The sequence below is a fragment of the Perognathus longimembris genome, chromosome 5 (genome assembly GCF_023159225.1).
Source record: "Perognathus longimembris pacificus isolate PPM17 chromosome 5, ASM2315922v1, whole genome shotgun sequence".
Taxonomy (NCBI): Eukaryota; Metazoa; Chordata; class Mammalia; order Rodentia; family Heteromyidae; genus Perognathus; species Perognathus longimembris.
The window spans coordinates 42,294,511-42,306,550 of NC_063165.1; the positions used below are offsets into that span (position 1 = coordinate 42,294,511).

Genomic DNA, 12,040 nt, shown 5'->3' on the forward strand with positions numbered 1-12,040 from the left:
TCCTGTCTTCTATGCCTCTGGCAGGGAAATAAAATTAGCAGTCAAAGTTAAACATGCCTAGTGGGCAAGACAGGCTTTGGTTTAAGGAATGGATGGAATGGAGTCAGTTGTGCTAAAGTACTTATTTGACCCCAAAAGGTTCATTGTTTGGACACTACCTCCCACAACTCGATCGTCTGGAATTTTTCTCAGGAAAATAGAGAACTGTTTTAAGACACACATGCCCTTTAAGCTGGTCTCAAATCAAAATAAATTTAAGGTATTCAAAAACACCCTACAGAATTTTCCCTGTAGAGCCTAAATAAATCATTGACCAAATTTTCCAATTCATGCTCTGAAGCTAAATGAGACTTTCTACAAAATGTTTCATTTCTACATTTGGAAAAAATAGTAGATAACCTTTTTCACTTTAGATTTTCTTCCTTCTCCTTTAATTGCATTCTGGAAAAAGAAAAGTCATTTGAGAAAAGACCACTCTTTGAAAATTAAAATAAAATTGAAACTTCTAAAAGACTTGAACATCTATCAAAGGTAAAATTTCATCTCCAGTTAGTGACTTTGTGAAACTATTTTACAAATATACTTTTGATACATAACCAGATAGTCATATCTAAACCAGAATAAAATTATTAAGAATATCCCCAAATGTGTATATATAATTTATAACATCATGATTATGTTCCCATCTAAATAACTGACCAATATTTACTGCAAGTAAATATTTTTACTTCTAGAAAAATCTTAAGCATTACAGTTTTAGCAATTTATATACCAGAAAGTGTAAAATATATTACTGTTAACTGCACCGTATGCATAGCCTTTAACTTTATCCTGGAAATTTTTTTCAGATAAGAACATTAGAAATGTTCAGGAATCCTTTTCTCAAATTATTTTTTGAAGCACTGATGAGTTGATTCTTCTAACACGCTATTTAAACTTCAAATGTAAACTTGTTATTTTAATACTGATGTGTTACAATAGGTACGGTTAAGTTTTCATTGAAATACTGTGACCCATAACAGAGTTTAAGTCTCATATAAAAATATAAGCAAAAGATTATTCATTTCAACTGACTTCCCAAAAGAATTATGCATCAACTCCAAACTACAATACTTCCAAAAAAATCCTACAAAGTTTATCTACCATTAAGTGGGTTTTGCTTAATAAAGAATTGGAGATTAACTATAAAGAAGTCTGAAATTGTATGTACTGGTGATTAAGACACCTAACTTTCAGAAATTATATATACTGGTGATTAAGACCCCTAACTTTGCTGTCAACGTTAGATGCAACCAGGAAAAATCCCAGTTCTTACTAGATATGCAATCTTGCATAAGCAACTTAACCGTTTTAAACCTAACTTTCCTCATCTATTAACAAATACCTTATAGTAAAGAAACAGGTTTAAATAGATCTCTTGATTCAGTAACCTATGGTTTTATTACTATTTAGACCTCTTTTGAGAAACCTAAATTAAAACTTGAAATCTACCTACAGTAGAAAGAAAAAAATAACTTTCCAGTAGAATTTGTTTTATTTCAATTGCATAGTTTTATTGTATTTCCTTATGTTGGTAATATACTTTGTGGCCTTCAATATTAGAGATTATCATTTACAATACTGTGAATTTGTTAAATATTTATTAAACTGGGAAAAGTAGCCTAAGTATACTAGTATTATTTAATACTGTGTAATAATATGATAACATAGAAAGAACATAGACTCAATCCTGGCTTTGACACTACAGTTCACTGAACTTGCCAATTGATCCTATGAACTTCTGGGTTGCTTTGTTGTTGTTGTTTTTTTAATCTTGCACAGGAAGAAATTAAGTGCATACAGAAGAGTCATAACTGAAGATTAATTTATGTGAAATATGGTCAATAATATCCTACTTTCTTAAGTTGGGGGTTTTAACGCAAGAGTGATAACTATTTTTCAAGTCTAAACTTTTATTATATAACAGTATTGACTTAGTTTTCTAACTATAAGGTAAAGTTATGTTTGGTTAAGAAATAATTTGAGACAGAGAGTGAATTCAGATGCAACAGTAAATACATTTTAACACTATGCCTTAAGAAGTATAATGATTCTCAGAATTTGGACTGTTGTTAGAATCTATGAGGTAGTTTTTGTAAGATAAAGATGTCCAAAGATTTATTTAAAATATTAACTATAGAGCCTGGAAATCTGAGCACAGTAAAAATGTCCTCCAAGATGATTATACCAAGTAACTAGAGTTTTCTGAAGTTTGTGGATTAGCTACACCTCTCTACATGCCTTCGTTTCATTACATACCTAGAAAGATGAAACTTAGAAATCTCAATTTTAGCAAACACCGATAGTAATCTTTCATACACTATAGTGTAAGAAGCACTAAACTAAGGTATAATAATGAAATATTAAAAGGAAATTTTCTATCATATTTATTTTAGAAAACTGACCATTTATTAAGAAATGCAACAAAAAATCTATTTACCAAAAAGATTCGTTTTAGGGGAGATAGTATTACTATTATTATATGTGCTCAGATAAAACATAGGAATTGAAACTAACATTTCAAGTCATCTCCAGAGAGAAACACAACACTGAAGTATTACAACTAAAGAGTTTTCATACTTTTCAATATATTATTCTACTTTGACCTAGACCTTCTTATCTAGTTTTCTTTTGTGAGAGTCAGAATGGCAATAAATATCAATCATGGTATATACTGGGAATATGGCCTAGTGGTAAAGTGCTCGCCTTGTATACATGAAGCCCTGGGTTAAATTCCTCAGCACCATATATATAGAAAAAGCCAGAAGGGGCACTGTGGCTCAAGTGGTAGAGTGCTAGCTTGAGCAAAAAGAGGCCAGGGACAGTGCGCAGGCCCTGAGGCCACACCCCAGGACTGGCAACAAAAACAAAACAAAACAAAAAAGTAACTTACATGAGACATAAAATGTCTCATAAATGACATAAAAGTGACATAAATGTTCACTGTTACCCTTTTACAAATTAGAAAACAAACTTAAAAGTTGAGAAGCTCTTGATGGTGTTTGTGGTGACTGTATATGGTTTGAAACACCATAGGCAAACATAATGCAAAGATATGCAAAATTAAAGCAGCTCTAATTTTAACTTATGATTGAAACTGAAAATCATGTGAAATAATCTCTAAATTATAACCTATAGTGTGATACCAAACCATGGGCTCATTCTTCCCTTTGATGTTCTGCTTTAATGATGGCTAAATAGGAGAAAAGTGGGTGTTCAAATAATCCTCTACATATACACAGATATAAATAAACCCAACAGGAAAAATAATTATTTATAATATTACTTACCTTGCTCATATCCAATGGTCCCCTACAAAAAAATCAGTTTCCTCTTTTAAAGCATTAAATATCAAATAGTACTATTTTCAAAGTTTTGCAATTCAACCATCAACTATTATTTTTTTTAAATTGAGAAACTTAATATATTCATAGAATAATATTAACATTACTCCAGTGCCTTCAAAAACTTGAGTCAGAAGCTTGTTTAGATCAATAAGTCCAGTCCACTGATGTTATGCATAGAAAGAAGATTTAGGAAGATACTATATATCACCCAGGTAACACAGCAAATGTGTTGGTAAACTAAAATTAGAAAATTAATATCTTTGCTCCAAAGTCAACTATGCATTGTTATAAAACATAAATAACACATTCCTTTCTGAACTACAAAAAGAAAAAGGTCAATTTAACATAGAAGGAAGCAAATCTATACAAGGGATGTTTAGAAAGGGATGATATCAAAAGACTTTTTTCAAAGAGAAAATATTCTAAAATTATTTAAACTCAAAAATATATAGACACTTATGATAAGCATAACACAAAGTCTGTTACAAACAATCTAGACATAATAATTTATTCAGACCTCAGATATTTCAATGACTCTCTGGTGAATGCCATTCAGATACTTAGACACAATATCTCACCATCTGGAATGACTAAACTAAGATTTTATAATTGGCAAGAACTAAATAAACCTATCTACCAATTCCTGCCAGGTCATCGAAATTAAATACATCCCTATTTGGGCCTATAGTGGTACAGAATATTTAATATACTTTTATATGAGAAGAGGAGTAAAATGCACTTGTACTAACTTTTCACTAAATAATAATTTCCAAACACAAACTCAAACTCCATGGAATTTTTGTACAACTACTGCAAAATCTAAGCTTAAACAATTTGCTTTTTTATTCTTTCAAAAGTCCTGTTCCTTGCTTTTCACTGGCTTATGCATCAGCAACAGGGACACAAGGTGGCACTGTCGTGCTGACATTCATTTCAAGGCCCTTTCTAAATGCGCAAATTCAAAAGAGGCAAAAGGCCCTATTGTGACAACCAAAACCAGAGTTGTAAGACTGGCCTTCTCCTATTTCTGCCAGCATTAATAGTGGCCTAAGGAGGAGCAAATCATTTTGCATTTCATGAGTATCACATCCTGCTTTTATAGAAGAGAATATATTCTCTGATGGCTTCTCCAAAATGTCATGTCCATGTTCATAAAAATGTTCAAAGGCATACAGTTCAGCTTTTGCCAGGAGAAATTCAGAAGTGAGCTGTTTACCATGGGCAAGCTGTGGACACGGACCGTCTCTCCATCTAGTGGCCAGTGGGGAGGAGTGGAACCATAGTAACCACACTGCACTTCACTTATTTAAAAACAGCCTTTTATCAAACCACCCAGATACAATTAAGTCAGTGAGTCTGACAAACAACAATTTTTGGTTTATTGCATTGACTCATTAAACAGACCCAACAATATATTGTGATATCTACTAACAAGGGAAACAAGCACCTCAGAATTATTAAAACAGTTATACTCTCAGGCCACACACACTCTTTTTATTCTCTCATTGCCAATCGAAAGTTTTCTACATACATTCATAACTTAAGAGAAAGAAAATTCAAGAACATGTACACACATCAATAGGTACTTTAAGTGAAATCACACTTTTTTTAAGATAAAATAAAATCTGAAAAGGAACTTTTCCTCAATTTTGTAAGCAAGGAAATAAGGAATAAGAGAGATTTCAATTTACTCAAAGTTAAAAACAACTGCAAACCAGGCCTCCAGATTTAACCACTTAAATCCTTTTTTGGCATTAATTAATACCTCATGAGGCCCAAGGAAATCCTTTTGTGCCATTCTGTAGGGTTTCTGTCAACACACCAAGAAAATAGTTTCTAAAACTTTTATCCATATATTTTCATGCTTATGATATGACTGAAACTATTGTAATTAAGTTCTACCATAGTTTCATATTTGTGGTTATACTGTAAATATGAACACAATTTTCTTGAGACTTAAGAATTAGAATAAGACTAAGAATTAGAAAGAAATATGGCAAGCAAGAAAAAAATGGATTGAAGTGTTATACAAAATTGCTATACAAAACTGGTTTCAGAAACTCATTATATAAAACAAAAGCTAAGTCCAGTCTGACAGAGATTTTTATTTTGTTTTATGTAAAAATTACTAGATTTTAAGAGGACATACATAAAAAAGCTTAATCACTGAATCCATTTTTTTTTTTTTTTTTTTTTGGCCAGTTCTGGGCCTTGGACTCAGGGCCTGAGCACTGTCCCTGGCTTCTTCCCGCTCAAGGCTAGCACTCCGCCACTTGAGCCACAGCGCCGCTTCTGGCCATTTTCTGTATATGTGGTGCTGGGGAATCGAACCTAGGGCCTCGTGTATCCGAGGCAGGCACTCTTGCCACTAGGCTATATCCCCAGCCCACTGAATCCATTTTTAATTCATCCCATGAAGCTTGTTTTAGGAATACTTGTTAGGAAGGTTTCTTATCAAAACAAATGAAATCTGTCCACTATGAAAACATAATCACAACTGCAAACTCAAGGCTATATGGTAAATTCATGGAGAAAACTTGGAATGGATGTCCACAAATGTAAAATACATTGTCCCTTTTTTTCTCCATGATCTTTTGGTAGTACCACTGGACTCTGTCTTGAAATGAACAGGAAATTGAGATCTGCTTTAGAGTGATGGAAAAGATGAAGCTATGTATAAGTCAAATGGATTTTGTAAATAAAATTTGTAAAAAGGGTCTTTTCTTTCATTATATTTCTAAACTTAAACGCATCAAAATCCCCTGCTCCTTCCACCCTCAGCATTACTTTTAATGTATCAACTTCTTTTTTTTTTTGCCAGTCCTGGGCCTTGGACTCAGGGCCTGAGCACTGTCCCTGGCTTCTCTTTGCTCAAGGCTAGCACTCTGCCACTTGAGCCACAGCGCCACTTCTGGCCGTTTTCTATATATATGGTGCTGGGGAATCGAACCCAGGGCTTCATGTATACGAAGCAAGCACTCTTGCCACTAGGTCATATTCCCAGCCCATCAACTTGCTTCTTAATCAAACCATTATGAGCCTGATCATTGTTGATTTCATGTACTAGAAAAATTTTAAAGTTCTTTTTTACATATCTAAAGCCAATGGAATAGGTAAAATGAAGAAGACACAGGGAAGTTATTGCTAGCTATGTCCAAGGAATAGTTATTGAGTCAAAATGAATTGTGTGTTTAGTATTTAAAGGGGGGCAGTCCAGAGGGAGAAATGAAATGAAAAAATAAAGATCAGAGACTAGAAAACTTTTAAAGTATTCTGGGAAAGTGGAAGAAAAACAAAGAAGGAGGTAACAAGTTTGACAAGAAATGCACTCACTATCTTACATATGTAACTAACCCCTCTGTACATCACCTTGACAATAAAATTACATTAAAAATAAAATAATTATGGTTCTTCTTATCCCATCTAAAACCAATGGAATAAGTTCAATGATCAAGAAGATGAAGGAAATATATTGCTAAATATGTCCAAGAACTATTTATTGGGTCAAAAAGAATTGTTTGTTTAGTATTTAAAGGGGTGAGGGAAAACAGCCACAGGGAAAACAAACAATAGGAATCATCCCTGAAAAATACTTGCTTAATTTCTTGAACAATAAAAGAAACATACATTTTCTGTTCAAATTTCTTGGTACCTAAATGAAGCTTTTCTATTTAAAGTGATGAGTGGGTTACTTTTATATATCAACCAAAAAGTTGTATGGCCCAGAACATCCATAGGTTTCTGATCATAATCATTTTTCAAACTGAGTTTGAAGTTGGTACTTAAACAAACTGACAACATTCCTTTAATTTTCTTCAGTTACATTCCATTTACTGGAAAGTTTATCCTATAAAAGGAAATTGCCAAAACGAATCACAACTTGCTTGCAATAGCAAGTCACAAAATATTTTTAAAAGGAAAAAAAGTAAAAACAATAAATATCCAATCTAATTTAGTCAAACAGAACAAGAAAAAGAAACATTTCTAAAAGTTAAAAGACTTAAACTTTAAATAACAAATATTTTGGTGTTGGAAGTGGCGATATAGCTCAAGTGGCAGAGCACCTTGAGCTGAAGAGCTCAGGAACCACACTTACACCCAGAGTTCAAGCCCCATGACTAACAAACAAACAAGAAATATTTTGGCTTTACGTAAAATTTTAGACTAAGAATTTACCTAAGAATAAAATGTTACTCCTACTATGTACACATTCTTACCTTAACAGTTTAATATAACTATATTTCAAATAAACTTTTTTTTTTTTGGCCAGTCCTGGGGCTTGGACTCAGGGCCTGAGCACTGTCCCTGGCTTCCTTTTGCTCAAGGCTAGCACTCTGCCACTTGAGCCACAGCGCCACTTCTGGCCGTTTTCTGTATATGTGGTGCTGGGGAATCGAACCCAGGGCCTCATATATATGAGGCAAGCTCTCTTGCCACTAGGCCATATCCCCAGCCCTCAAATAAACTCTTAATATTTAAATCCTTTATGTATAATAGGAATGTTAGTTTCATCTTGAGATAGAAGTGTTCAGCACCAAAATTACTTCTAATATCAAGGGGGTAAACATGTTACACCATAATGAAGACCTTCCATTAGAGTTCCAAAGGTACAATTGAATATTCAAAATTAATAATATATTAAGTTCCTCTTTGGAAAACAAGTGGATCAATGAACTTCCAATACTTGCTCTTGCATAAACAGTCTCACTTGGAAGTCAGTAGCGAACTTTGTCTAAGTAGTAATGTAAGGGTTGTATTGCTTAAAAGAGCTACAAAACACTGAGCTGTAATTTCAATCAAGTGTCAAAAGATTCCTGAATGGCAAGGAATGGCATGTGTTCAAGCTGATTATTTTCAAGTGAACTGTAGAATCACCCAAAAGCTTGATCCTGGAGTAGAAGAGAGGTTATAAAGCCAAAGTGAAGCATATTTATTCCACAGTTTACTGCACAAATAGCATATCACTTATTCATTATTACATGTGAACAACCAGAGTTGCAGAAAAAAACTTCTTTTTCTTCTAAGCCATTGAATGCTATTTCTAACATCTGCTGTAGTGGTTGCTGCATACATAATAGTAATACTAGATGGTATTATTGCCTCCCATATTCTCTAATACTTGTCTATGCTCAAAGGAGAAAAAAGCTCAAAACTTTTTGAAACATTATAAATAACTGGAATCATTAAATGATTGTTAAATGTGTAATATCTATGTAACAGAAAAATAGAATTTAGACATTCTTTAGAAATTCTAGAACGTGGATATTGCCTTTGAGTAAAGAATGGAAAGGAACTTGATAGTAACTTGACACTGACTATGATTCTTGGAAATTCTAAGAAACTCAGGAACTTATTTAAGCAAAGAAATATGAGAAAGAAAAGTTTTCAAGAAAATTACAAGTTTCAAGTTTTATACCTATAAGTACTATACTAGACTCGAAGGTTTGAAGCAACACTGAGTCTAAGAGTATTGTAAATAATCAAAATGGCTTGCAGACTACGAAAAAAAAATCACTTAGTAATTCTTGAGGGCAGAAACAAAATTTTATCTATTGTCTTTGATGTAAGGTACACTAATGTAACACTTGATTTCTGTAATTTGCTTGTAATAGTCACACAGCCATACGTTTTTTAAAAATTAAGATTTTCTTCTCAGTGCTCTTTGACTTCTGGGCTAACTTCACACCTCACTAGTTAAGAGAGTTAGAATGAACATACTATTTTATTCCTTTTGTAGAAATTCAGTAAATTTGAAGAACAGTTTGTTACAATGACCGTCTACAGTAGCATCTAACATTAAGTCAGTTTTCATGCCCATGATCAGAATATATACTAACAAGGCCACTCTTAGGGCTGAAGAAGGCTAGAACCAGCAGCATGTAAAGAATGTCAACACCAGTACTTCTTTGCCAAAAAAGATCACTCATTAGCAATGTGAGCCAGATGCTAATTCTCCACACCTCGCCAGAACCTGGGGCAACACATTTGTTCAGGGCTTGAATGTGGCTTCCTATGTGGCAACATGACTAGCCACTACTCAGGGTTGGGCAAGTCCATGAACACATCCACTGATAATTTCTATATTTATAAAAAGTCAGAACATGTGTAGATAATCACACAATTGGATATTTATGTAGTGCCAGATTTTGTGAATATGAGAATTTGTTAATTAGCACAAGGACTAATCATTAAAATTCAAAAATAGATAAATAAACAGGAATGCCATTTATTTGTTAACATTTCAAGGGGAAAGTCTGCAGCTGCTATCCTTTGGATGAATATAGGCTTTGCGGAAAAATATAAAGAAAGAAAAGTATCTTTAATTGTTAAAACCCTATTGAGTAAGATCCAGGAAATCACTGCATAGTCTTTAAATTAAAAATAATCAAGTCATTCTCCTTTTAAGTTAAAAAATTAAGAATTTTAAGCTGGCATGTGCTTAACATTTGAATAATACTGTTTGGCATGCCAGTGTTTGGGTCCATTTTCAAAGAGCAAAGCTGATTTTCATCCTATAGGAGTTATAAAGCACACTTCACTCAGTACCAAATTGTTTTAGCTACAGGGCATGGCAAAGCATGAAATAACTGCTTTAGAGGACTTCCTCATGTGGGTGTGTTAGATAACTGTCTGCTCCAACATTAAAATGAATCACACTGTAACCTGACCAAGGTTTCAGGGATCTAAACAAGGAGATTTCATGTGCTGATAAGAAGAGCCCACCCTAGCCAGCAAGGCTGGTTAATGAATTTCTCTGGCACTCTATAGCCCTCCTGTGACGCAAGCCTTTCAGCTTTCCAAATCCCTATACAGCAGAGCACATTGGTTTTAAGTTTACTCATGTCCATTTTACAATGTCCAGCTGTATTAAGATTGTGATCATCCTTCTCAGAAAAGGGAAGAAATATTTTCATACCAAACTATTTTGGATCTACTGAAGCCTAAGAATTAGACTTCATATACATTTAAAAATTAAAACAACAGAACTGATTCAACTGTCACTTGTTTTGAGTCCTTCTGGAAAATTAAAATAAAATTAACTTTCCTGAATCCTCATTTGTCTTTTATTTGTGGTTAATATAAGTATACTTAATGGGGATTTTTAAATATATACCTACATGGAGTCTATGGTTTCTTTATCCATATACATATGAAATTATGTGCATAAATGCATATAATACACATAAGTATTTCCACACAAACACGTGTGTACATGAAAAGAAAATGAAGGGCCAAGAAATATGTAAAAGATTTCTTTTGAAAACAAGAGTAGGATTTTAAATAAGTCTCACAATGCTAAAACAGAAAATGACAGGTGCATGGAACATGCACTTTGACCTATTAGTTTTGAAAGAAATTTTGGGGTCACTGTGTGAAATGGAAGAAATCATATTCAAAACACAATTTACTGTATGCTACATTAATACATAATTCTAAAAGACTTCTCCTCAAAGTTCTCCCTTAGACTTCTGTGGGTGGGGGAGAAATCTCTGCCAGGACCTGAGTGTACTTGGTACTACTCTTGGTCAAAGTTGGCTTTCCAAGCTTAAAAGACAGCTTAGGAAAATAAGTAAAGGTACTAGTATAAATTTTTAAGAACAGGGGGTTAAAAAAAAAACTTTTAATCAGCCAAGATCACTATCCTCCTAGAATAACGGATTTTTAAAAAACATTTTACCAGATTTGAACCTGAGAATGTGTTTGGGAATTTGCTCTAGTATCCCAGGTGGGTTAGGAATATTGCTTTGTGGACTCTTTGTGTTGTCAGAGAGGCCTAATGGAATTAAGAAAAAAAAGTCTACCACTTAAATAATGTATTACAAAAAAGGTGATTGTTATTATCAATTATTTCTACAGATCAGCATCCATTTTCTATCACTGCTTATGTAATTGCTGAAAAAAAATCTATGTATCTCACTACTGCCTTAATTTTTATTAATAGCCATCAGATTTTTGGACAAATCCAAATAAAACTGCATTAAGAAGTCTATTTCAAATAGACCATATTTACCTACTCCTTCACATTTCAGTGAACACTATTCTAGAAGAATTCTTCAACAATGTCAGCTAGGTTTAAAGTGTAACTGTCCTACCATAAAAAAGTAAAAGACATAAAGAAAAAACACCTCAAAACTATATCTGAAATAACAAATGCATTATTTATGGTCCCCAAAGTGCTAAGAGAATACTTACATTTGTTGTGTAAGTATGACTGATACACTTTGTAAAAAAAAAAAAAAAAAAAAAAAAAAGGAAAAAAAAGTCAAGTCTCCTACTCCTCCCTCCCCAAGCATAAATAAACAGCAATATACTAAAAGGAAACTAACCCAGAATAAAAATTGTTAAGAAAGTTTGCATTCTTACTAAGTAGTGATATTCTTATAAATATAATACTCCATCCGTAAAATAAAAGTTAGAAACCAGAGTGTCTATTTCTTTGAAAAATATACATAGTATTTCTATGTGTGTGATGACAAAAAATAATTAGTTGCTTCTTACCCACCTTCAGGAGTTACCCCTTACCTTATGCCCAATGGCATCAAATAAATGTGCTAGCAAAAAGTATTCAACCTGCTTCAAAGATTTAAATTGTAAGTATGGACTTTAAACTTCAATGTAAAACAAAGAACAAGAGTCTCACTTTGGTAGTACCC

General features: G+C 33.2%; 1 protein-coding gene across 15 annotated transcripts in view; it reads right to left on the minus strand.

Annotated features, from left to right (window-relative positions):
* Zbtb20 (zinc finger and BTB domain containing 20) overlaps positions 1-12,040 on the minus strand; it is a 748,243-nt gene that overhangs the window by 702,852 nt on the left and 33,351 nt on the right. The window lies entirely within an intron of this gene.